A 24,942-nucleotide genomic window follows, 5' to 3' on the forward strand; every position below is an offset into this window, starting at 1 on the left:
ATATTCCGTGTAGAACACATCTGAGAGACCCCAAGTGTGGAAGGCTAAGGCTTCAAAAGCTGTAATATATTCATCCACTGTACTAGTCTCTCGGAGCTTAGTAAGACGACCCAAAAAGGATGATTCCTGGTCAAAGCGGTCTTGAAGAGCTTTGGTGAATTTGGTCCAAGTCTTAAAAGGTCCAGTGCAACGTTGATGTCATTCCCACCATTGCCACCTTTCATTGTCCAAGTACATGCTCCCCAACATAAGCTGAGTCTCATCATCGAAGACGCGATTCAGTTTGAAATACTGCTCCATTTGTGCTATCCATGCCGACGGGTGAGAACCGTCAAATTTATGCATATCCAACTTGGGAGGTCGTTGACTGGGTTGTGGGTGGGTGTGCCAAATGTGAGGAGAGTGGCTAGACTCACCCTCATTGTGTTCATTGCCATTATACGCCTCCTCGTGGGCTTGCTCCTTGCCCTTTGGGCCTATTTTCTCGACCATGCTACATAGTCCGGTAAGCTGAATGTGGAGGTTTTGCAATGATTCTTCAAGTTTGTCCATCCTTTCATTGGCCATTGCTTGAGCTCTAGTTTCTACCATACACCAACCAGATTTTTTGAAAATTGGGACCGCCTAAAATTTTTTTTCACTAAGAAGTGAATAGTACCACTGTGCTCAGCTCGCCGTCCTGATTTTGATGGGCTAGATGACCAATAAGCGCCCCCAAAGATCTCAGACTTTTTTTTTTCTTTTTTTCTGAAAACTCCTAATGGAGTTTTACTCCTTCCTTATCAATACTGCAGTGGCCAAATCCTCAAAATGTCAATGCAGCCAAAAGTCTTGCGAAAATTATACCCCGGTATAGGAACCCTTCACAACGACTCCGATTTGGTGGATCTGAGAGATCTGAATGGCGGATCTGATAGCTCTGGGCGGCGGAACAGACTGGTTCTGCAGATCAGAATGGCTGATCTGCGAACTCGAGACTGCGGGACTAATGTCTGCTACTGCTGCACCCCTTTACACCAGCGGATCTGGAAGAGATGATGTGTGATCCCCCAATAGAAAAGGGAACTATGGTCTTGAGGAGTGTCAGGTGCTACAGATCGCAATATACATAAGGGTCTGACAGTAGTACTCGGCCCAATGTTTCAGGGCTCTAACTAAGGAGGATCTACCGTACCCTTAGCCGTACAACCTGACTACCCTATCGTACGAGCGAGTAATCTCTCCGAGTGCTGTTCTCGGTGTACTGTAGCCGCGAGACGGCAGACGATTTATCTATGGCGAGGTTTCAAGGGAGCCTAGGGGGCTTCCGATATACCCAGAGGGTATGTGGAAGACAGTGCATACGCGGTTCTGTCTAATGCGCTACTACTCGAAGGGGTACCCACAGGGGTTACAAGGGAGTCCAATAGACGTGACCACCTCTTGTATTTCCTACGTGTATGCCTCCCCAAATCCGCAGGTTTATGCGCTCAACGACAGATCCCGTGGTTTAAAGACGCCGAAACACGTCTCTAGCCAAAAAAAAAAATATTTGCTAAGAAATGGAGATCCCACCGGCCCTGGAAGGCGTTCTGATACCACTTGTTATGCTCTTAACCTGCAAAATGATACCCAAATACAGAATATGCGAAGAAAAGATACCCAGAACACATAATAGCAATGATTTTATTATTCAGAGAGTAATGTTCACTTGCCTCTTCGAGGGGGAAACCTCCAATAGAGTAGAGCTCGATTACAAAATAAGACACGATGCTCCTCGCAGGGAGTCTCTATCCTTTATATATGACTCATACATGCAATACCACAGGCCAATATCGTGGGTTTTATTAATACCATCTATCTAATACTATGACCCATTTGCAACTAACTGTGGTTCCGTCATTAATTGCGGATTAACCACTTACAATTATTAATATGGGCTTTATTGACTCTTGACTATGACGTGATCCCATTACATAAATAAGGGGGTTAGGGTGGGACCCTAACAAAGAGGGACAGGTGAGATGATGTGGCAAGATATGGAAGATGTGGCCTACCATGTTGGATTTGAATATTGACAGGGCAAGCCACATGAGCCACATAGTGAGTGACATGTGACAACCATGATGACATGGTAGGGTTTAAATAGGTATGAGTTCAAATGGCCATAACTTTCAATCAGTAGTTGAGATTGTGATAAAATTTATATTGTTGGAATGCTCTCAGTAAGTCAAACTCAATGGAAGTGTTATTTTTTAGTTTTGGTGAAGTTAAAAATTGAAGAATTTTGTGCCCCATTTCCATGAAAGGGCTATGAAATTCAAGTTAGCTTGATGTAATACCTTTCACTCCCTGAGAATGACCCAAGTGGGTGAGAGGGTTTTTTACAAAGGATGTTCGAAAAATGTGCTTTCTCAACCCGGAGGGATTCTTCCATATCTTTCAAGAGGGGACTATGGCTTTCATTTCTTACCACAAGTAATGTAATTAGTGTTAACACCCAATTACCTTCAAATATGGCATTTTCCTCATTGTGTGCATTCATATAAGGTTGTGGTTGTTCCTTTTCTTTTGTATGTCATTTTTCAACGAGGAGGAGAATGTGGCAGTTTTTTATTCATGTGCCACTAAAATTTCCTTTTGTAGTAGTTGGTTGCTTCTCATCATTTTTTTTATCTTCATTACTTAATTATTGAAGTGAGTTTCCTTTGGCTTTTACTTTGTCTTCCCTCTCTTTAAAATGTTTCTAAAGGAGCATAAGTAAGATAAGGTGTGATCTATGTAATGCACTAAAGCACAAATGTGTAACAAACCCTAGTTGATTTTCCATGTAAATGAAATAAGACCAAGGTCATGGGACACATATTTCAAGATGAATGGTGGGTGAACATCATAGTGGAGATAACTTGTAGTTTATTTATGGCTATGGAAATTGATAAAAGCATTAGCATAGGCAAAGAGGCATTAAATGGCATTTAATTAAGGAAATAAAGGAAAATAGGAGAAAATGAAGGTGAAGAGACACAAATTTGCATGCAAGGGAAATTAGACGAAAAATGAAGGAAAATGGAGAAACTGAGACATCAAAAATAAAAAGGCATCAGAGAACCAGTTCATAGCTTTTTCCCATCTTTGGAGCAGGTGTAGCAAAGGAAAAATAATAAGCACTTCAACAAGTAAGCAAAGGAAGGAAAAGAACAATCAAAGGAAAGTAAGGAAAAGGTTGGATTTGCGGCTTTAGTAGGAAGATCCTACAAGTAACAAGTTGCATGTGTGATTCCTTGTAGGGATATGAATTCATGGTACATGAATTTATTTATTTGGTTCACTTGTTGTCATTGGCATGGGTTTTTACTAGAATGATAGTGGTTTTAGCCTTGTCTTTCCATTTCTTGGATAGTCATGGTATGATGGGGTTCATTCTTAGTTGAGATTTGGATTGCCATAAGGTTTTGGAACTTGGTGAGTTGATCTCAGGAAAATCTCAAGGGTTAGGGGTGGATAAGGTTTTCTTCGTGAATTTCTCAAAAGGTGGGTGGAGACAAGCCAATTAATCCGGATTTAAACAGGAACGCAATAAAATACAGAGATAACCATAAAGACAAATATGCAGTGGAAATAATACTTCATTTCATTACTGTAAAATACTGAAATATGCTTACAAATAGAAATGGAAATAACCTAGCTAGGGCGATGGTAGCTTATCTCTGAGAAGAGATGTGTTGGCTACATGCCTCTGAACTGTTCTCCAAGAAGTGTGTTACAATGAGGCTCGAGGGCCTATTTATTGTTGAGAAACAATGGAAAACCCTTCACATTCCAAAACCTAACCCTAGAAGATGAAACACCAAATTGTGGGCCTCGTTTTTGGGTAAGTTGGTACATCAACTTCTCGGGGTCGCGAATTGGTCATACTATCTCCGTTTGACGCGCATGATAGCCCATTGGAAAGATCTCTCCGAGGTCTACAACAAAAAAGATGATTTTTAGACAGAAAAATCGTTGGCGGTGGATTTCCTAAAAAAATTCGTTTAGGGCCTCAAAACGGCTCCGGAAGTTTAGGACCTAAAAAACTGCTAAAAATATTAAACTGTGCTATAATTAAGGAAATAGAAAAACTGAAAGAGATAGTTGTGAGGGTCCAAATGGGATAGGTGGGTGGCCACCAACATCCACCTGGATCATTCCTCCCCCCTTAGGAAGCAATGGTCCCCATTGCGTTGAGCTCCTCCCTGAGATGAGGAAGCTTCTGCTGAGCTGGGTCTCTTGTGAGTTGTTCTGCAATCTCTGATGTGTCCAGAAATGGTGGGGAGCATGGTCGGCGACGGTCCACATTGAACACTCGCTGCAAGCGAAGGAATGGAGGAATGCTGTGCTTCAAAGCATTGTTTCCCGTAGCCTTGTTACTGGTGTAAGGACCATGTCGAAGTGGTCTGAATTTCTGATGGGTTCTGGTAAGGCGCTCCCTCTGCAAATGTAACCAAACTTTGTCTCCCACCTGAAACTTGTGTGGTACCCCTCCGGGTAAGGAGAAGTTGTACCTGTGTTTTGTCACGACTGTATCCCTCTGTTGCTGCTGTTGTGTGGAGGAACCCTTCGCGGGGGTCATGGATGTAGCTACGATCTTCCCCTTACTTTGGGCGCGAACCAAACAGAAAATAAATTTCCTAGTCTGTGAGATGAGCTTGCTGCCTTTCTTAGCAGTGATCAAAGAGGTGGCGGTAGGTGGGGCTACCTCTGGTATCCTGTATAATGAATTATCCAATGAAATGATGACAGCACGAGGTCTTGACTCATAAACAGCATGTCGCCTCCACAAGTATGGCTGGCCTAATAGTACATCACAAACATCCAAAGGTGTAACATCACACAATACCTCGTCTCTGAAGGGCTTGATGCTGTAGGGAAGGCGACACTGCTGGCGAACTTTAAGATTTCGTCCTTCGTGAAGCCGACCGATACTGTACGGTTGTGGGTGTGGTGTAGTTGGTAGGCCCAACCGCTTCACGACCTCTGCTGAAATGAGGTTCTTTTGGCTGCCACTGTCGACAATGAATTGCAGCGGTGAACCCTTTACCCACATTTGTGAGTGGAAAAGACGTTCCCCTTCCTCTGGATCTTCGGGCTCATTTTTTTGGATCTTGGCAGTAGCAACAGTGGCGTTGGGATCCGCATCAATGATCTGCTTCCCTTTGTCATTCCCCTTGTTGGGTTCTGACTCAGAGTCGGAACATGCATCTGATTCGGAAGCCTTCAACTCGGCCACCAGCGACTGCTTGGTCCGACACTCACTTGTGTTATGAGTGAGACTCTTGTGGAACTCACACCACTTTCCTGTGTCCTTCTTCGGCTTCGTGGTGTTGTTCTTTTCTTGCGGCTTCGACGGGTTGTCTTGGGTCACCCCGCCTTGGCTTTGTCCTTTGGGCTTTGCAGATCCAAAGTCTCGCTTCTTCTGTTTGAACTTTTGCTCGATTTTGACAGCGTATCGGTATGCTGTGCCGAGTGAAGAGATGTTCAAGAACTCCATTTCTTCATGGATGTATCTGTGTAGGCAGCCGTGGTATTTGAGTACCAGATGTAGCTCAGAATCTTTGATACCCAATTGTGTGCGAAGGGTATGAAAAATGTTTGTGAACTCTGGCACATATTGGTCTCGTCCCTGCCGCAATGTGGTCCATTTGATGTATTTGTCCTCATAGCTTTTGACAGGGTAGTACTGCTCCTTGATGGCATCCCGGAAGTCATTCCAAGTGGGTGTGGCTGAAAACAGTGAGCCTGTACTTTCATCCTTCTGTTCGCAGTAGGTTTCCCACCAGTGCATGACATGGGGGGCTGCTTTGAGAAGAGCAAAAACAATCTTTTCCCGACTTGAAAATTCATGAACAGAAAAATACCCATCAAGCAGATTTAACCATTTATCTACAGCATCTGCGTCTATTTGACCCTCAAAGATGGGGATTTCAAAATTAACTTGTACCTTAAACGGTGTGGAATTTCTAGAGTAGCTGTTGGAAGCCGATGCATCGCCTCTAGGTAGCCGCTGAAGGATTTGGGCAAAGCTGTCCATCATCCGAGGCTGGTAATGCAAAGGTTTGACCAGTTCTAGACCTAACTCCTTATATCCCGACCTCGTTGGGGACATGCAAAGAAAAACAGAGAAAAAGCAGACCGCTCTGATACCACTGATCCGGATTTAAACTGGAACGCAATAAAATACAGAGATAACCATAAATAAAAATATGCAGTGGAAATAATACTTCATTTCATTACTGTAAAATATTGAAATATTCTTACAAATAGAAATGGAAATAACCCAGCTAGGGCGATGGTAGCTTATCTCTGAGAAGAGATGTGTCGGCTACATGCCTCTGAACTGTTTTTCCAAGAAGTGTGTTACAATGAGGCTCGAGGGCCTATTTATTGTCGATAAACAATGGAAAACCCTTCACATTCCAAAACCTAACCCTAGAAGATGAAATGGCAAATTGTGGGCCCCGTTTTTAGGTAAGTTGGTACATCAACTTCCCGGGGTCGCGAATTGGTCATACTATCTCCGTTTGACGCGCAAGATAGCCTGTTGGAAAGATCTCTCTAAGGACTACGACAGAAAAGATGATTTTTAGACAAACAAATCTCTGGCGGTGGATTTCCCAAAAAACGTCGTTTAGGGCCTCAAAACGACTTCGGAAGTTTAGGACCTGAAAAACTGCTAAAAATAGTAAATTGTGCTATAATTAAGGAAACAGAAACACTGAAAGAGATAGTTGTGAGGGTCCAAATGGGATAGGTGGGTGGCCACCAACATCCACCTAGATGACCAATTCCTCAAGGTATGGTGAAGAAATTCTAAGGCATCCAAGCTTGGTTTGCTTTTGTGATCTCGGGACCAATTTAGGTGATATCACGGTAACTTGAGGGTGGAGGTGGTTTAACCTCTGGATTCCCTGGTTGATTATGTCTTATTTATCCCATGAGATCCCACGTTCATGTTTGGAATATGGCACGAGGTTGATTGGAGAAAAGAAATATTTGTATTAGCCAAATATATGGTTGCTTGGTACGTCGAAGTCCTAACATGGTTGGATTTTGCATAATTTAATAAGATTTATTTTCCTATTGTGATCAATGAGCACTTGTACTTGTTATTATGGTGATTTTATGGCAGATTTTCCATTGTCTCTATTCTAGTTATATGTTGGTTATATGCATGGTTCTATGATCTGCTCTAGTTATGGCTCTTGTTCATGATTTTATAAGCTATTGAATGGTTTATGAATGCATGGGCTAACAGGTGTTATTACAACTACATTGAGAGGGCATTAGACCTTCTTGGTGATTCTCATTTAAGGTTCAGAAGTTTATGATCATATATGCATTCATGACCTGTAGCTTATATGTTTATCATATATTTGACGAAAGGTGTATCCTGTTCCAGGATTACACATGACTAGGTAAAGTTCTTTCTTAATTTATGAATGATTAGCATTGTTAGCATATTGTTTATGTTTTTGGAAAGTTACATGCAGTTCTAGGCAGTGGTCTGGATGATAGCCTGGAAAACTAGCTTAGATCTTAGAACCACTCGCATTGAACTAGATTTTTTGGGTCATAACCACATGGAAGTAGGCTTATGGGTTTGGTTGGAGCCTCATAACCTCATGTGTGTTGTGTTGTGGGTGCGGTTGGGGTGTTAGGCTTATGAAAAAATAGTTTCAGCGCATGATCCTATTATTAGAGGTTGTGGATTGATTTATGGGTGATATAGTGTTCCTAAGAGGTATCAATAAGTTTTTGAATTGTAGGCCCCATTTTCATAACTAGAACTTGGAGGTCGAGTCATGTCATAGTAGCACTCATCTCATGTTTACCTTGGATAGCTTGTAAAAACAGGTCAATGTGGGGTCAGTAGTTACATAATGCATACACTCCAACTAGTGCCCCTTAACACTAGTTTTGAAACCGATAATAAAAATGTTTCCCAACAATGCTTCAAAAACCTAGTTTAGATTATGTTGGTTATTGCTACAAGCATGCCAAAAGGAAGAAGTATTAATATCAACTATTAAGAGGTGTATAATCTTCCATATGATAACAATCAGTAACATATAATTGATTAACGTTTTCATCTTCATGGCCATCGCATGAAAACATAGGAGATCAGCATACTTCCATGTATTAATTAAATTAAATGAGAGAAGATACTCTTATAATGTTAATTACAAACAGGTGAATTTATTTTAAAATAATGTTTCCAAAATTTTAATTTAATTATGAATATTATTAGATGGATGGTAGAGATTTAACCTCCATGAAATATTCTAGAATATCATAGTAGTATACACAAATCTAAGGTTGAGATTTATCTCTAAAGTAATTATGTCATTTTTGTCATTTTAATTAAACCGATTAATTAAAAAATGTCATATGAACAAGAGTCATATAAAGTGAGTTGTGGTTTTAAACATGTTGTATCGATAAGCCATGATATTATAACAAAGCTTATTTGTGATAAAATACAGGTAAATCTCCATAGTTAAGAACCATCTTCCATTATTTTTAAATTTATATATATTTAGCTTATATACTAATTTTTTTTATAACATCATAATAATAAAATATTTCCATGTTTATATATATATATATATATATTTGCTTTATATATTATAAAAGCATCTATATCTATATCTTTGTCTTTTTATGTATTGTTATATCTTTTAATAAATTATAAAATTTTGAAAATAACTTAATATCTAAATCTATATAACATAATTTTAAAATTAGCTATAATATTTTTTAAATTTTAGCCACTTCTTATTTTTTTATTTTTAATTTAACTTGTAGAATTATGTGCAGTTGAAATTCTAAATTTAAAGTTGTAATAAAAAAAAATGAAAATCAGTTTAATCTGCTATCATCTTTTAAAATAATAAAAAATTTAAATAACAAAAAAATTGATAGATTGATGATAGTCGATATTTGTATTATAGTTTTGTTTAAAAAGTGGCTTGGTTTTGCAAAATTTGAGTTACAACAAATGTTCCATATAGAAGTTTGTAATTATTCTTATCTTTATCATTGAAGTGGTCATATTTGTGATTTTTAGTCTAACTGCAATGTTTACTTCGGGATGCTCAGTACCATTGCAATTTGATTTGTATGTGATAATTTTTTATATTTCTAATAATAACAAAGTTTATGTATTTTTATTTTCTTTTGTGTTTATAGTCTTATTAATAACAATGTTTATACCTTTGGGACAACACAATATTCTCATGTGTCTTCATATTCTCATTTAGGCCTTCAAGAAAGCAAATTTAAGTAGATTAAGCCAATGACATAGAACTACAATGTTGAATACATTTGGTGCCCACATTGTGAAATACCGAAGGCACTATGTCCTCAACTCAAAAGCTACAAATCTAACACTATGCTTGTACATATTTTGTGTACTTCTATGAGCTATGGATCTTCATGTACCATCAGATGTGCAATCATTAACAAAGCACTTATTATGTGTTTTCTAATTTCGCTATAATATGCTACATAAAAACCAGGGCAAGTTTATGTTAATTTCCAAGGATGATAACATATGGCCATACAAATAGGTCTATTTAATATTGTACAAAATTTAATATATCATATCAAAACAATTTTTTTTAACTTCTTAGTTTTCATTAAAGATTTTAGCCGTTGGTTTTTTTTTTTATATATTATTAATTTACTAAAGATTTTTTTTTAATATTATTAATTTACTAAAAATTAATATAATTATCATATTTAATTTTAAAAAATAAATATTTATGTTTACATATTATTAAAAAATTAATTTTTTAACTTGTAATTGGAGAATGATCTGAAAATCTTATCGCAACTTTTACACAATATGATGTGAATAACTATGCAATAAATTTTGCAAATATTTATACTATGGATATGTGATTTATACTAATATGGAAATCTAATTAATTAACATAGATGATCGAATCCTAATTTGTTTGCCATTATTAATTAATATGAATAACTATCTCCTAATTTCTTGTAGTTATTTTTGGAAGCAATTGCGATTAATTAATTTAGGTATTTAGATCCATATCCAGGAATACAAAGAGGTTGAATCAAAATTGACCACTTGAAATTTAAAAATTCGGTCAGAAATAAAAAGCCACTGTGATATACGTGCATCGTGAAGGCTTTAGCATCCATGGCGGGACTGTTCATGTTATGATAACAACTCTCAACTGAATTTCGGTTTTTATCAGAATTTTCAATGCTAGGGTTTAGGTTCTACTTCGCTCATTTTTCGCATATAAATGTTTTGTTATATTGTATCTGTCGGGTTGACATATAACGGTCGAGACCGGAGGCTACCCTGCAAAGAGTCCAAGTTCAGACCGAAGTAGATTTAGTTCATTGTTCACCCTTTTATCTGATATTTTGTTTTGTTGTGTGCATGCTATTATTGACAATTAGACTCTTCCTCATATCTTGTGTCTTCTCGCAGCCGAACAAAGAAAACCATAGTTTAAGAAGCATGTTGGACATTCTCCAATATTAGTGGCGGGGACAGAGAGCATGCTCAAGTGGAATTGGCTTTGAATTTCCACTGTTGCTACCAGTGTCAGATTTTTGTGTCTAAGATAACCTATGCCTGTTTTAATGCATCCATTTTCATTGCACGTTGTGATCAATGCCAAAATATTTCCCATGCTGTTATCCCTATTAGGGAATTCTGAATTGGATATAAAGAAAGAGGGAGCGTGGACAGTTTAAGAGGCAACTTTTCATGGAAGTGGCAAACAGATAAAGCTAAGAAGCCTTTCTTTCTTTGCGTGTGTAATTTTCTGCATTTTTTTTGATAACGATTGGTCGATAACACAAGATTTTTTAATTGTTAGAAAAAATTTACGAGGACAAAGGAGCTCAGAAATCAGTTGTGGCAAAGTCAACCACACAAGGGCTTAATTAAAACACAGATTTCACTTACAGGAGAACAGAATAAAATAAAAGAGATTGCAGAAATTTACTTGTGTAATATTAAAACTATAACACCACTGTGCACACTTTATATTATATGTCAAAACATAAAAAAATTACATTGGCCTCATAAATGGTGGCTGCAGCTCCAAGTAAACTTGTGATATCTCCCTGTTAATACATATGGTAAAATAATTAAAAAAAAAAAATTAAATGTATAACAACATCAAAGTTACAACCGTTATATCTAATTCATTACCATTTATAATATAGGTACAACGGTGTAAATACGGAAACTCCTATTTCCACCTCGATTGCAATATTAATGTGCCCTGACATGCGGGGGCGATAGCCAGATATAACGCGTGCCGTGATGACTAGAGAAAAAAAAATGGCGCGCGTTATATCTGGCTATCGCCCCCGCATGTAAGGGCGCATTAATATTGCAATAGAGGTGGAAATAGGATTTTCCGTGTAAATACGACATGACACTATTGATACAAATCCCGAGATATCGTTTTGGGTTTTATGTCATTGATGTTGTTTCATTTATTTCCCGTGCATTGGCTTTTCCCTCCACAACTGTTGCTCCCGGACCCGAGGCATATCAAATTCTCTGTTTTATTTTAAACTTATAAACTCATGGTTTATTGTATTGTTTTTTCATTAACCTGGTTGCGGTATTGAATGCCTGCTCCTTTCCCTGGTACTGGTGCGTGCAAGTTTGTCATGCCACAGATGCCACCTTGGGCCCTTGGTTGCATCGACAGTGGATGGACTGATGGGCGATCCTACGGCTGGAATTATTCCAAAGACTTACACCTTCCTTTGTGTTGAAACGATGTCTCATTTTTCGGTTGCTCTCTTGGCTCTTGCTCCCGTTCGCGGGCTCGCTTTGTTTATCGTTCCAGAGTTCAGTTGCAGATGGGGGTCTCTCAGAGGTCCAGTTCATGGTCTTCCTTCTAGTGAACGTGTCTCGAATGAGTTTGGCAATAGGTTGAATCGCTATACTGCTATATTTTTTTTTACAATTGGTTGAGTTAATTCGGGTTAAGGCAACTCTGAATCTAACCTTGTTTTGTGGTGTTTTTAAAAAGAAAAAAACGTAGGAAATCTCGGCTACAGGACCAAGGACTGTAGCTGCTGTCGAATGGCGTCCATGGCTATCTTGAACAGAGACATCATCCGAGGGTTTTCACTGGGTATGAAGGTCTTCAACCTGGTATTTATTCGGCATGGGTGTTTTGCTTGGGTGCTGAAGCTAGAGCTTCAATTCTATATCAAGTATGGTTAATCTTTTTTCTCTGTTATAAGTTAATTGTTTTTCTGGCAAATGCCTACAAGGGTTTAAGAAATGCATGTATGCACTTCTGTTGTATATTCAAGAGTCCTCAATTTTCTAGTTATGGTCCAGAGGCCATGGTCGTTGACATATTTATCATGTTAAGCTTATTTTGAGGAGGGTTTTACCCCTCTGGTAAAGAACTATTGAGCCATTATGGTCGGCTTCTTGGAGTTACAAGCCATGTAAGATTTTTCTTATGTTCTAAGTCTAGGTTCCGAATGACACATGAATTTGAGATTCTATTTTGATTTATATATACATCTTTGTCGTTCTATAATTGTTCATGAATTTCTTTTTCTTAGTTTTTGTACAGTTTAGAATGGTTGGAACTAAAAATTGATGTGTTGCTAGGAATCTAGGTTTTGCTTATTTTTCTTTTTCCTTTCCATTTTTGTGCTCTGAATTAATTACGATTTGAAATCTACTCTGTTCTTTTGCAAAATATTATTTGGCTCTTATCATTCACCATATTCGGAGATTGGCTCCATCGGTGTGGGTAATATGGGGTTTCGTACCCAAGTTGGGGTTTATATGTAGGGTTATGGAATTTACTTGATGAACCCTGCTATGTCGACCCTGTGCTTCTCGGCTCTCTGAGGTCAGACCGGGGTCGACTAACTCATGGTTTTGGTTCTTACCTCAATTGAACACAGGAATTTCCTTGAGAATTTTAATCTGAATTCTCTACTTGTAATTTTTTTATATTACATGGTCAATAAAGAAATGGTTCACTGACTCTCTGCCATGATGGTTCTGGTTTTTTTCAAGGAAGTCCATTCCTGCTTCTAAAAAGATCTGTGCAATTATATAGTTAGAAAGTTTCCAATTCATGAATCATATTCATATACAATTCTTTTATACAAATAAAATGTTCCGGTTTATAGATATTATCCAGACAATAGCTACTACAGTAAAAGGGACATTAATACGGATGGTTACCAATTAAATTCAACTCTATTGTTTGTTTCTCGCTAGTTAATGAGTAAAGAAGTAACTCTATTACAAGTATGCCCAGTACCACCTAAGACATTATGTACCTCTAAATATTGTACATAGACAATAAAACACACATCTAATTCTTTTTGTTTTATGCTTCGAAGTGCTATTCCAGAAAATTCCACTTACCTAAAATGTTGTAATTTATGAAGCACTCCCAAGACCAGGATCACCTATATTTTCTCGCTGCTAGTCAACCACTTGTCCTTGAGATTCGTCTTTCGGGACCAGAATCTCCCCCCTAGCTTACTTGCAGGACCACAGTCCTCAGCAAGTTGCTCGCACTCAGTGCATTGCTATCTGGTCATCACCAGACTTAGCCATTTCCCCTTTTTCCTACCTGTCATTACAACACAGTTTTTCCTCCCTACCCCTTCCTTTTCTTTGGAAGCCTTTTTCTAGTTAGGGGAGGTAGTTAGGGTTTTTATTTCCAGCAACTGTCTTTCCAACTTCCTTTCCCAGAAGTTACCAGCTCTACTGATACTTAAATCATTTCTCATTTTTCAATAATTAAAAATATTATTCAATTCAAATAGGTAATAACACTAAATATTCAGTTTGTTCTTACTGCAGTAAATAAAATATTTACAGTTTCCTAGGGACATTACATCTCCCCCTCCTGAAATCAAACATCGTCCTGATGTTTTCCGGCCACAAACAGTCTTGGATAAGCTTCTCTCATGAGTTGTTCATCCTCCCAGGTGGCCTCATCTGGCCCAAAGTGCTACCATTGCACTTTAACCTGGGTGATGGCTCGTTTCTGCAGCGTTACTTTTCTCCGATTGAGTATATTCAGCGGCTCCACCAAGATTTCTCCTTCTGACTTGACCTAAAACACATAATATTTTAAATCAGTTTTTTCCTTAACCATAAATCTGATTGGTTTACCTGAGATACTTTCTTACCTGTATGTCCTTCCAACTGATTACATGCTTGGGGTCATAGACATATTTTTTTAATACAGACACATGGAAGACGTTGTGGACCCGAATATGACTTGGCAGAGCGAGCTGGTATGCCACCGGTCCAACTCTCACTAAGATCTTAAAAGGTCCACAAAACTGAGGTGCCAGCTTGGTGCTCCCACACCATTGTAACGTGCTCTTCTTAGCTTGAATTCTCACACACACATGATCTCCTACTTGGTATTCCTTAAAATTCCTCTTTCAGTCGGCAAAGTTCTTTTGTCTGTCTTGGGTTCCTTTAAATTGGATTGTACCTTCTTGACCATTTCTTCCATCTCTTTAAGCATTTCGGGACCCAGCATCAACCTGTCCTCTGGTCCACCCCAACTTGAGGGTGTGCGGCATTTTTGTCTGTACAGCACTTCAAATGGGCTCATCTGTAGGGACATATGATAGCCATTGTTGTACGCAAATTCGACCAAGTGCAGATAATCTTCCCACTTGGATGGTTGTTGCATTACATATGATCTTAGCATATCTTCTACAACCTGATTCACCCATTTTGTTTGTCCGTCGGTCTGAGGATGATAAGAAGTACTGAAATTCAGTTGAGTTCCCAATTCCCCAAATAGAGTTCTCCAAAATACCGATGTAAATTTTACGTCACGGTCAGATATTATTGTTTTTGGTAACCCATGCAGCCTAAAAATATTTTGCATAAAGATATGGGCAATCTGCACTGCTCTGTAAGTAGATTGCACTGGTATAAAATGAGTTGATTTTCTTAGTTTTTCTACCACCACCATGATGGAATCATTGTTTCTTTTTGACTTGGGTAATCCTGTTATGAAGTCCATAAAGATGGTTTCCCATTTCCACTCTGGGATTGGTAGTGGATGTAATAACCCAACAGGGTGCTGGTGTTCCGCTTTAACCTGTTGGGATTCTAGGAAACGTGTTAATATTCTACCACATATTTTTTCATTCTCGACCAATAATACTCCTTTCGGAGTGCGGTAATCATCTTTTGATACCCCAGGTGCCCAGCATAATGAATTTTATGAAATTCATCTAGAATCAAGATTTTAATGTTATTTTGGTTGGGCACATACAACCCTTTTTTATAATTCAACATACCAGCAGCATCCATAGTATATCCTTGCTGATTTTCTTTACCAATTGGATTCTGAAATTGCTCTCCTATTTGCTAATATCTTGAATCTTGTTCTGCTATTTTTTTAATCATTTCATCGAAGGTACTCCGCCCCTTGCTGCAAGAAATATCGAAAGACATTGTACTTTTCGACTTAAAGCTTTCGCTACTCATTTCTCCTTCCATTTCAGATGCTTAATCTCAAAGTCAAAACCACTTAGAAAATCTACCCACCGTGCCTGCCTAGCATTTAAAGTAGGCTGACTAAAATAATTAGTCAAGATGTGATGGTTCATCATTAATAGAAACTTTTTACCCATCAAGTAGTGGTGCCACATCTTTAAGGCATGAATAACAACTGCCAACTCCAATCGTAAGTGGAATATTTCTGCTCATGTTCTTTTAATTTCCTAGACTCACAGGCGATTATCTTTCCTTCTTGCATCAGTACCCCTCCTACCCATTCCTTACTCGCATATGTACACACCACATAGTCCTTACCTGGATCAGCTATACTTAATATAGGTGCTGTGGTGAGCAGATGCTTGAGTTGTTAAAAAATTCTTTGGAATTTTGTGGTCCATTTAAAAGTTTTCCCTTTTTCTGCAAGGAAGTGATAGGGTAAGCCACCCTTGAAAATCCTTCCACAAATCACCTGTAGTAACCCGCTAATCCCATGAAGGATCTTATGTCCACTATGTCCTTTGGCATTGGCCATTCCATTATGGTTCTTATCTTTTCAAGGTCCACAGTGATTCCATCTTTAGTGATTATGTGTCCCAAGTACTGAATTTGTTCCTTAAAGAAGTCGCACTTATTGTATTTGGCGTATAATTGGTGTTCTTGGAGAGTTTGCAATACCAATCTGAGGTGCACCTTGTGCTCCTCTATATTTCGGGAATATATCAGGATATCGTCAATAAAAATTAATACAAACTTGTCTAAATACTGATGAAATATGTTGTTCATTTTAAACATGTACAATGTTTAAAAAAACAAATTGGATAATATTGTTGTTTTCTGTTTGGTTGAATAATATTATTAATTTTCTAAATATTAGAAAATGATTTGAGAAATAATAGATTTTTCAACTTCTCATGAAAGAAGATGGAAAGAGGCAGTTTCCGGAAAGAGGAAACCCTAACAACCTCCCCTAACTGGAAAATGCCCCCAAAGAAAAGCGGTTGAGGGGAGGAAAAACCATGCTGTTGGGCCAGATGGAAAGGAGAGGGAATTCTACATTTGGTGAGGACCAAATAGCATTGGCACGAAGTGCGAGATTTTTGATGAAGATAGTAGTTTTGCAAAACAGGCTTGGGGTGAGATTTGGTCTTGAAGACAAATCTCATGGTCGAAACAAAGACAAGCATAGAATGAAAATGTGACTGTGATCGTACTGCTCAAGATAACATAGGTAAACAACACTTACGACTACTATTCTGTGACAGATACTGTTGTGTTTTTGAGTAATTGTGAGTGTTGCAGAGAGAGTAAGCTCTCATTTTGTTTGTGTCTGAAAAACTTAGTGACAATAGGGCTTATAGCTCATGTGGAATGGAATTCCATTATATCGAGAAATTCAATACCATAGGAAAACAAATGAACTAGGCGGGTAGCATAGATAAAAATGTTTACTGTGTGCAAAATGGGTAGAAGCATACTACTTCACCAGAATAGGGTAGCTCCGGCCGACTGACACTATTTGAAGCAATAGAGTCTGTGTATGTAGATATGTATTGCTAGAGTTATAAAAATTTTGTGTAGGAGATTCATATGTATATAAGTATGTTCTTACAGGTATGTCCTTACTGGTTAAGGAATTATAAGAAATTATGTGCAAGTGATTCATATGTATATAAGTATGTTCTTACAGGTATGTTCTTACTGGTTAAGGAATTATAAGAAATTTTGTGCGAGTGATTCATATGTATATAGGTATGTTCTACTCATCAAAAATTTATAATAAGATCTACGCAAGTTATTTATTTGTTTATAGCTTAACATATAAATTTTGTGTAATATGAGCACATGTGGAAGCTTAACTAGAATGTAATAATTTGTATGAAAAACAAGAATCCCGTGTAACCTAGTAAACTAAGCACCGAAAGAATTTATTGAAGATGCAAGTATACAAATAGCACTAACACTGTAATGTAGTTTTCAGCATGCTCAAACCTGGAAGCAAAGAATGAGCTACCATAAAATTAAACAGGGTCCATTCCTAAAGCCAAATGGGTGGGGGATAATAGGCAGAGACCACGAAATTGGTAGTCCTGTAACCCTGCAAAACCCTCCTGAAAACCCATACACAGGAAATCGAGACCCTAAGTACCAAAAACCAACAATTTTAAGTTCATGCCTACGGTTATAAAGCCTCAGGAATCATAATCCTTAGCCGAGGAACCATAACTTAACACCCTACAGTGAAAGAAAAACGTGAACCCAAACCCCAAGCTCAGTACAGTTGTATAGGAATAATCATGTTTAATAGGAATGGCAAACAACTGCGTTCAGAATGAAACAAAATTCCACAAACAAAAACTTTACAGACTTATTCAAAAATAGCAGTGGCACTACCAACTAAAAAATAAATAATCATGCAAGGAAAAAGAAAAAACCATACATTATATTTTCAAAAGAAGAATGATTCCACCTTAATTTGGCAACATGGTAAATTTAACAACTTCTATCTTTATCTCAAAAGCAAAACCGGTACATGTTCAAAATCAAGAAATGAACAAAAATTACAGGGAAGTCACAAATACAGAGCCATAGTATTAATAACCATAGACAGGCTCGATTCTCTAGAGAATGTCTACAACTCCCTCCTCTAGAAAATCAGGAAACTAGAGTTTAGCGTGAACATGGATAACCCTTTCAGATTCCAGGTCGGTATTCAGAACTAGCTACACAGAATTGAAAGAAAATCCTAGTTTGCAAAGCATGAAAAACCATGGAACCCTTTCGTTCCGGCCAAAATCCAAGCAGGAACACCGAGGAGCTTACCCGAGAAACTTCTAAACACCAAACCAGGTAGGCCTCACCATCGTTGCAGCTCGAGACCCTCGAACCCACCTTCACCAAACCTGCAAAGTTTTGCAAGTCAAACATATCAAAAGACAAGCCTGAAACCATGCGAAACATAGCAAAAGGAAGCAAGAAAGTAAAAAGAAGGAAACCCTCACTTGATAACCAATTGTGAATCGTAGAAACCATGGATAGGTAACTCCTAGGTTGTACCTGAAGGATGTTGACAACATGGAGTTCAAAGGTTGCTAGGAGAGCCATCTGCGAAAGGAGGAAGAGAGGAGAGCATGGCGCCAAGGTTTGGAGATGCAAATGAACCACAAAACCCAGCAAGTCTGACCTGATAGCCTTCTGGAGAAACCATAGTCATGGGATTGAAAAACCCAGAATTGCCACCGTTGAAGTGGTGAAGGATCCAGATGCGTAAATGAAAACCTTATGGTGTGTGATAAGTTCAAGGAGTGAGCTGAGGCGTCCTGAGTGGGAGAGTGTTAACTTAAATAGACTAGCAGTGGTCTGTTAGTGAAATAAATAAATTAACATAGCAGTACAACTGAACAAATCCAATGTATCTGTTTACTGTACCATCCATCCACTCATTACCATAGTAATTGATAAGGTTTGACATAGATAGGGTAACGTTATTATACATGATTTTTCTTTTTATTTAGTGGAATGTTTTTTTTATTTAAATTTGGAGATATGACATGTGGTATCAGAGCCAAGGTTACAAAACTTTGACCTTTGGCAATCGAACTGTAAAAATTAGTTACTATTTACTTTTGGATTTCTAACTGTTGCCTAGTTTATGCACCTGTTAAAAATAGAGGAATAGGACACTAGTAGTTTGTAGGAAGAATAGACAGTGTGCCAAACAAGAATATGGTTGGCTTAGGACCTGCAGCATTTCCTAAAAATAACCCTGAAATATGGGTGTAGTTAGGAGAGGAGGCTCGTAACACAAATCTTGCAATATTGGAAACAGTACAGGAACTAAAGAATGAGATGGCCCACTTACGGGAGGACAATGCAAGATTAACCTTGGAGTAGGAAAAAATTATGAAGAGCCTGTCGGATAAGCAGAATCAGCATCAGACAATTCCCAGGCCTGAACAGGAACGTAGGTATGAAGAACAGGGTTATCACACAGAGCATGAAGGAACAGTAGGTGGGAAAGAGAATTAGGAAGAGAAGTTGGATAATGCCTCTGAGCACCCAACATCAAAGAGGCAGCAGATAGAGTTGCAAGGGGAGTTTTGGAAAATTAAACCACCACTCTTCGATGGAGAGATGGAAGAAGCAGCCAAATCCTGGCTTATAAACATGAATAAATACTTCCAACTATATGAGTATGATCATAATATGAAAGCTCGGTTGGCTATCTTCCAACTATAAGGGAAGGCCACATTATGGTGCGAGGAGGTCAAGATTGTACGAGGGATGAACGAACAAAATATAACTTGGGAGACATTCTAAAAATACTTCAAGGAGAGATATTTAACGGAATGATTCTATGATGATAAAGCAAGAGAATTTCATGATCTGCAGCTTGGATAGCAAACCATGGATGATTTTATCACCCGATTCACCTCTTTGCTCCAATATGTACCCTACATATGAGAGCAAAAGGCTAAGGTACAACGTTTCATCAGCAGTTTACCCCTGGAAATGAGGGAGCAAATTGAGTTCGATAACCCAAAAAAAAAGGACATATTTATACAGAAGGCCAGGGTATGCTACCAGCAAATCAAGAAGAAGGGTGAAATCTTGGGCAGGAAGTGGGTTGACAAGAAAGGCAATAAGATTGCTATGGGAAATAAGGGAAATCGGGGTAGCACTGGCAAAAGTTTTCCCAAAGGGAAAAATAACAAAAATCTGCCTAAAACCTAGCTCAGAATTAAGCCACCATCTGAATCGAGAATCATCGAGCAAGCTAGTAGACTTGATAACGAAGGAACAACAATACCCCCAGTACAATGCCAGGGATGTGCGGGGCCGCATTACATTAAAAATTGTCCTCATCGTAAAGGCATTGATTAGGTTTCACAAATTCACAAGGCATCAACAGTAGGCGATGTGGCCCGGAGCATTCCAAAAATTAATGCTACTCTCAAAGACCATCAAGCAACATATAGGCCAACTATTGTAGAGTTTAAAAGTAAGACTTTTAATCGTACCATATCTGTTTTAATTGATCATGGAGCTACATTAAGTTATGTTAGTCCTAAGGTTGTGGAACAATTTAAATTACAGTCTGTTAAATTTAAAATCCCTTGGCTAGTATAGCTGGCAATAGAGACAACGAGATAAGTGTTGGTCAGGGTCAATAATTGCCCTCTAGAAATAGCAGGTCAACCTTTGATGGCAGACCTAAACATACTTCCCCTTGGATCATATGAAATGTTGATAGGCATGGACTGGTTGGAAAAACGCTGGTCCATTATAAAATGTAAAATAAAAACCATCTGGTACAAGGATGAACTGGGAGGAATGAAGGAGATGCAAGGCATTCCAAGGCCTGTGCAAGTCTGGCTAATAACCGCCTCCTGGCTTTCAAAGTGTATCAGGAAAGGGAGTTAGGTTTATGCTATTCAGGTTGGGTATTCAAACTCAAAGGACAAGATAGCCACCTTGGAAAGCATTCCTGTTGTTCAAGAATTTGCATATGTATTTCCAGAAGAGATACTAGGGCTGCCACCTAAGAGGGACATAGACTTCACTATTGATTTGATGCTAGGAGCAGCTCCGGTGTCCCGAGTGCCTTATCATATGAGTATATCGGAACTTATAGAACTGAAAATGCAATTGCAAGAATTGTTGGATAAAAATTACATCCGCCCCAGTGTGTCACCTTGGGGAGCCCCCGTGCTATTTGTCAAAAAGAAGGATGGCACCCTTCGAATGTGCATGGACTACCATTAGTTGAATAAGTTAACAGTTAAGAACAAGTACCCTTTACCCCGGATTGACGAATTATTTGACCAAGTAAAAGGGGCAACCATATTTTCAAATATTGATTTACGATCGAGATATCACCAGATCAGAATCAGAGAGGAGGATATAGCCAAAACTGCTTTTAGGACTCGCTATGGTCACTATGAGTTTGTTGTATTACCTTTTGGGTTAACCAATGCTCCTGCGACCTTTATGTGTTTGATGAATAGCATATTTCATCAGTATTTAGATAAATTTGTATTAATATTTATTGACGATATATTGATATATTCCCGGAATATTGAGGAGCATAAAGAACATCTTAGACTGGTGATGCAAACCCTCTGGGAACATCAACTGTATGCCAAATATAACAAGTGTGATTTCTTTAAGGAGAAAATTCAGTACTTAGGACATATTATTACTAAGGATGGAATCGTGGTGGATCTCGAGAAGATAAAGACCATAATGGAATGGCCAGTACCAAAGAACGTGGCAGATATAAGATCTTTTATGGGATTAGCAGGTTACTACAGACGGTTCGTGGAAAGATTCTCTAGAGTGGCCTACCCCATCACCTCCCTGCAAAAGAAAGGGAAAACCTTTAAATGGATCGCAGAATGCCAAATTTTTTTTGAATATCTCAAGCATCTTCTCACCACAACGCCTATATTAAGCATAGCAGATCCAGCTAAGGACTATCTGGTTTGTATAGATGCAAGTAAGGAAGGGGTAGGAGGGGTACTGATGCAAGAAGGTAAGGTAATTGCTTATGAGTCAAGGAAATTGAAGGATCATGAGCAATAATTTCCACATATGACCTGGAATTGGCAGCCGTAATTCACACCTTAACAATGTGGCACCACTACCTAATGGGGGATTTTTTTTGTTAATTTCAAACCATCACAACTTGACTAGTTATTTCAGTCAGCCTACCTTAAATGCCAGACAGGCACGGTGGGTAGATTTCCTAAGTGGTTTTCACTTCGAGATTAAGCATTTGAAAGGGAAAGAGAACCGGGTAGTAGACGCTTTAAGTCAAAAGGTGCATTGTCTTTATGAAATTGCTTGCAACGAGGTGTGGACTACCTTCGATGAAATGATTAAAAAGGCAGTTGAACAAGATTCAAAATATTAGCAAATAGGACAACAAGTTTAGAATCCAACCAGTAAAGAAAATCGGCAAGGATACACTATGGATGTTGTTGGCTCGCTGAAATATAAAAACAAGTTGTAAGTGCCCAACCAAAAAGACATTAAAAACTTGATTTTAGATGAATTTCATAAAATACCTTATGCGGGACACTCAGGATATCAAAAGCTGATTACCGCACTCTAGAAGGAGTACTATTGGCCAGGTATGAAGAAAGATGTAGCAGAATATTTGACACGTTGCCTGGAATGTCAACAAGTTAAAGCGGAACATCAGCACCCTGCTGGATTATTACATCCACTACCAATTTCGGAATAAAAGTGGGAAACCATCTCTATGGATTTCATAACAGGACTACCCAAGTAAGAAAGAAACAACGATTCCATTATGGTGGTAGTCGATAAATTAAGAAAATCAACTCATTTTATACTAGTACAATCCACTTACAGAGTAGTGCAAATTGCCCATATTTTTATGCAAAACATTCTTAGGCTGCATGGGTTACCAAAAACCATAATTTCTAACCGTGATGTGAAATTTACATCAGCCTTCTAGAAAAGTCCGTTTAAAGGATTAGGGACCCAATTAAACATTAGTATTTCCTATCATCCCCAATAAGACGAACAAATTAAATGGGTGAATTAAGTAGTAGAAGACATGTTGAGGTCTTATGTGATGCAGCAACCCTTGAAATGGGAGGACTATCTGCACCTGGTCGAACTTGTGTATAACAACGGTTATCACACTTCCTTGTAGATGAGTCTGTTTGAAGTGTTGTATGGCCGGAAATTCCGCACACCCTCCAACTAGGGGGACCAAAGGACAAAATAATGTTGGGGCCTGAAATGTTAAAGGACATGGAAGAAATGGTCAAGAAGGTATGATCCAACTTGAAAGCATCCCAAGATAGGGAAAAGAATTTTGCCAATAAGAAGAAAAGTTTTAAAGACTATCAAGTAGGAGCTCATGCGTACGTGAGAATTCGAGCAAAAAGGAGTACGTTACAATGGAGTGGGTGCACCAAGCTGGCACCTCGGTTTTGTGGACCATTTCAAATTTTAGCAAGGGTTGGGCTAGTGGCATACCAGCTCACCCTACCAAGCCATATCCGAGTCCACAATGTATTCCATGTGTCAGTATTAAAAAGATATGTCTATGATCCTAAGCACATAGTTAGTTGGAAAGATGTACAGGTAAAGGAAAAATATTAAGTAGATCGATTAATTGCGATGTTAAAGGCAAAACTAACTTAATTTCTATTGTTTCAAGTTGAATCAAAAGGAGAATTCTTGGTCGAATAGCTGAGTATAATTGAACGGAGAGAGGTAATGCTTCAGAAACGAGCCATCACCTAGGTTAAAGTGCAATGGCAGCACTTTAGGCAAGATGAGGCCATCTGGGAAGATGAAAAACTCATGAAAGAAGCTTATCCAGAGCTATTTGAGGCTGAAAAATATCGGGACGATATTTGGTTCCAGGGGGAAGATGTAATGTCCCCAGAAAAACTGTAAATATTTTATTTACCATTGTAAAAAAAAAAAAAAAAAACTGGATAATATTGTTATTTTCTATTTGGTAGAATAATATTATTAATTTTTTGAAGATTAGAAAATGATTTGAGCAATAACAAATCTTGCAACTTCTCATGAAAGAATTTGGAAAGAGGAAATTACCAGAAAGAGGAAACCCTAACTGCCTCCCCTAACTGGAAAACGGCCCCAAGGAAAAGGGGTGGAGGGGAGGAAAAACCGTGCTATTGGAACAGACAGAAAGGAGGGGGAAATGCTATGTCTGGTGAGGACTAGATAGCATTGGCATGAAGTGCGAGATTTTTGCTGAAGACAGTAGTCTTGCAAAACAGGCTTGCTGGGAGATTTGGTCTTGAAGATGAATCTCATGGTCGGGAGGAAGACAAGCAGAGAATGAAAAGGTGACTGTGATTGTACTGCTCAGGATAACACAGGTAAACAACATTTATGACTACTATTCTGTGATAGATACTTTTGTGTTTTGAGTAACTGTGAGTGTTGCAGAGAGAGAAAGCTCTCAATTTGTTTGTCAGAAAAACATAGTGACAATAGGGCTTATAGCTCATGTGGAATGGAATTCCATTATATTGAGAAATTCAATACTGCAGGAAAACAAATGAATTAGGCGGGTAAGAAAGATAAAAATGTTTACTATGTGCAAAAGGGGCAAAAGCATACTACTTGACCAGAACAGGGTAGCTCTGGCCGACTAACACTATTTGAAGCAATAGAGTCTGTGTATGTAGATATGTATTGCTAGACTTATAAAAATTATGTGTAGGAGATTCATATGTATATAAGTATGTTCTTACAGGTATGTCCTTACTGGTTAAGGATTTATAAGAAATTCTGTGTAAGTGATTCATATGTATATAAGTATGTTCTTACAGGTATGTCCTTACTGGTTAAGGAATTATAAGAAATTCTGTGCAAGTGATTCATATGTA

Source organism: Pinus tabuliformis, chromosome 6, assembly GCF_031772625.1.
Source record: "Pinus tabuliformis cultivar Carrire ecotype Pingquan chromosome 6, CPIR1, whole genome shotgun sequence".
Lineage (NCBI taxonomy): Eukaryota > Viridiplantae > Streptophyta > Pinopsida > Pinales > Pinaceae > Pinus > Pinus tabuliformis.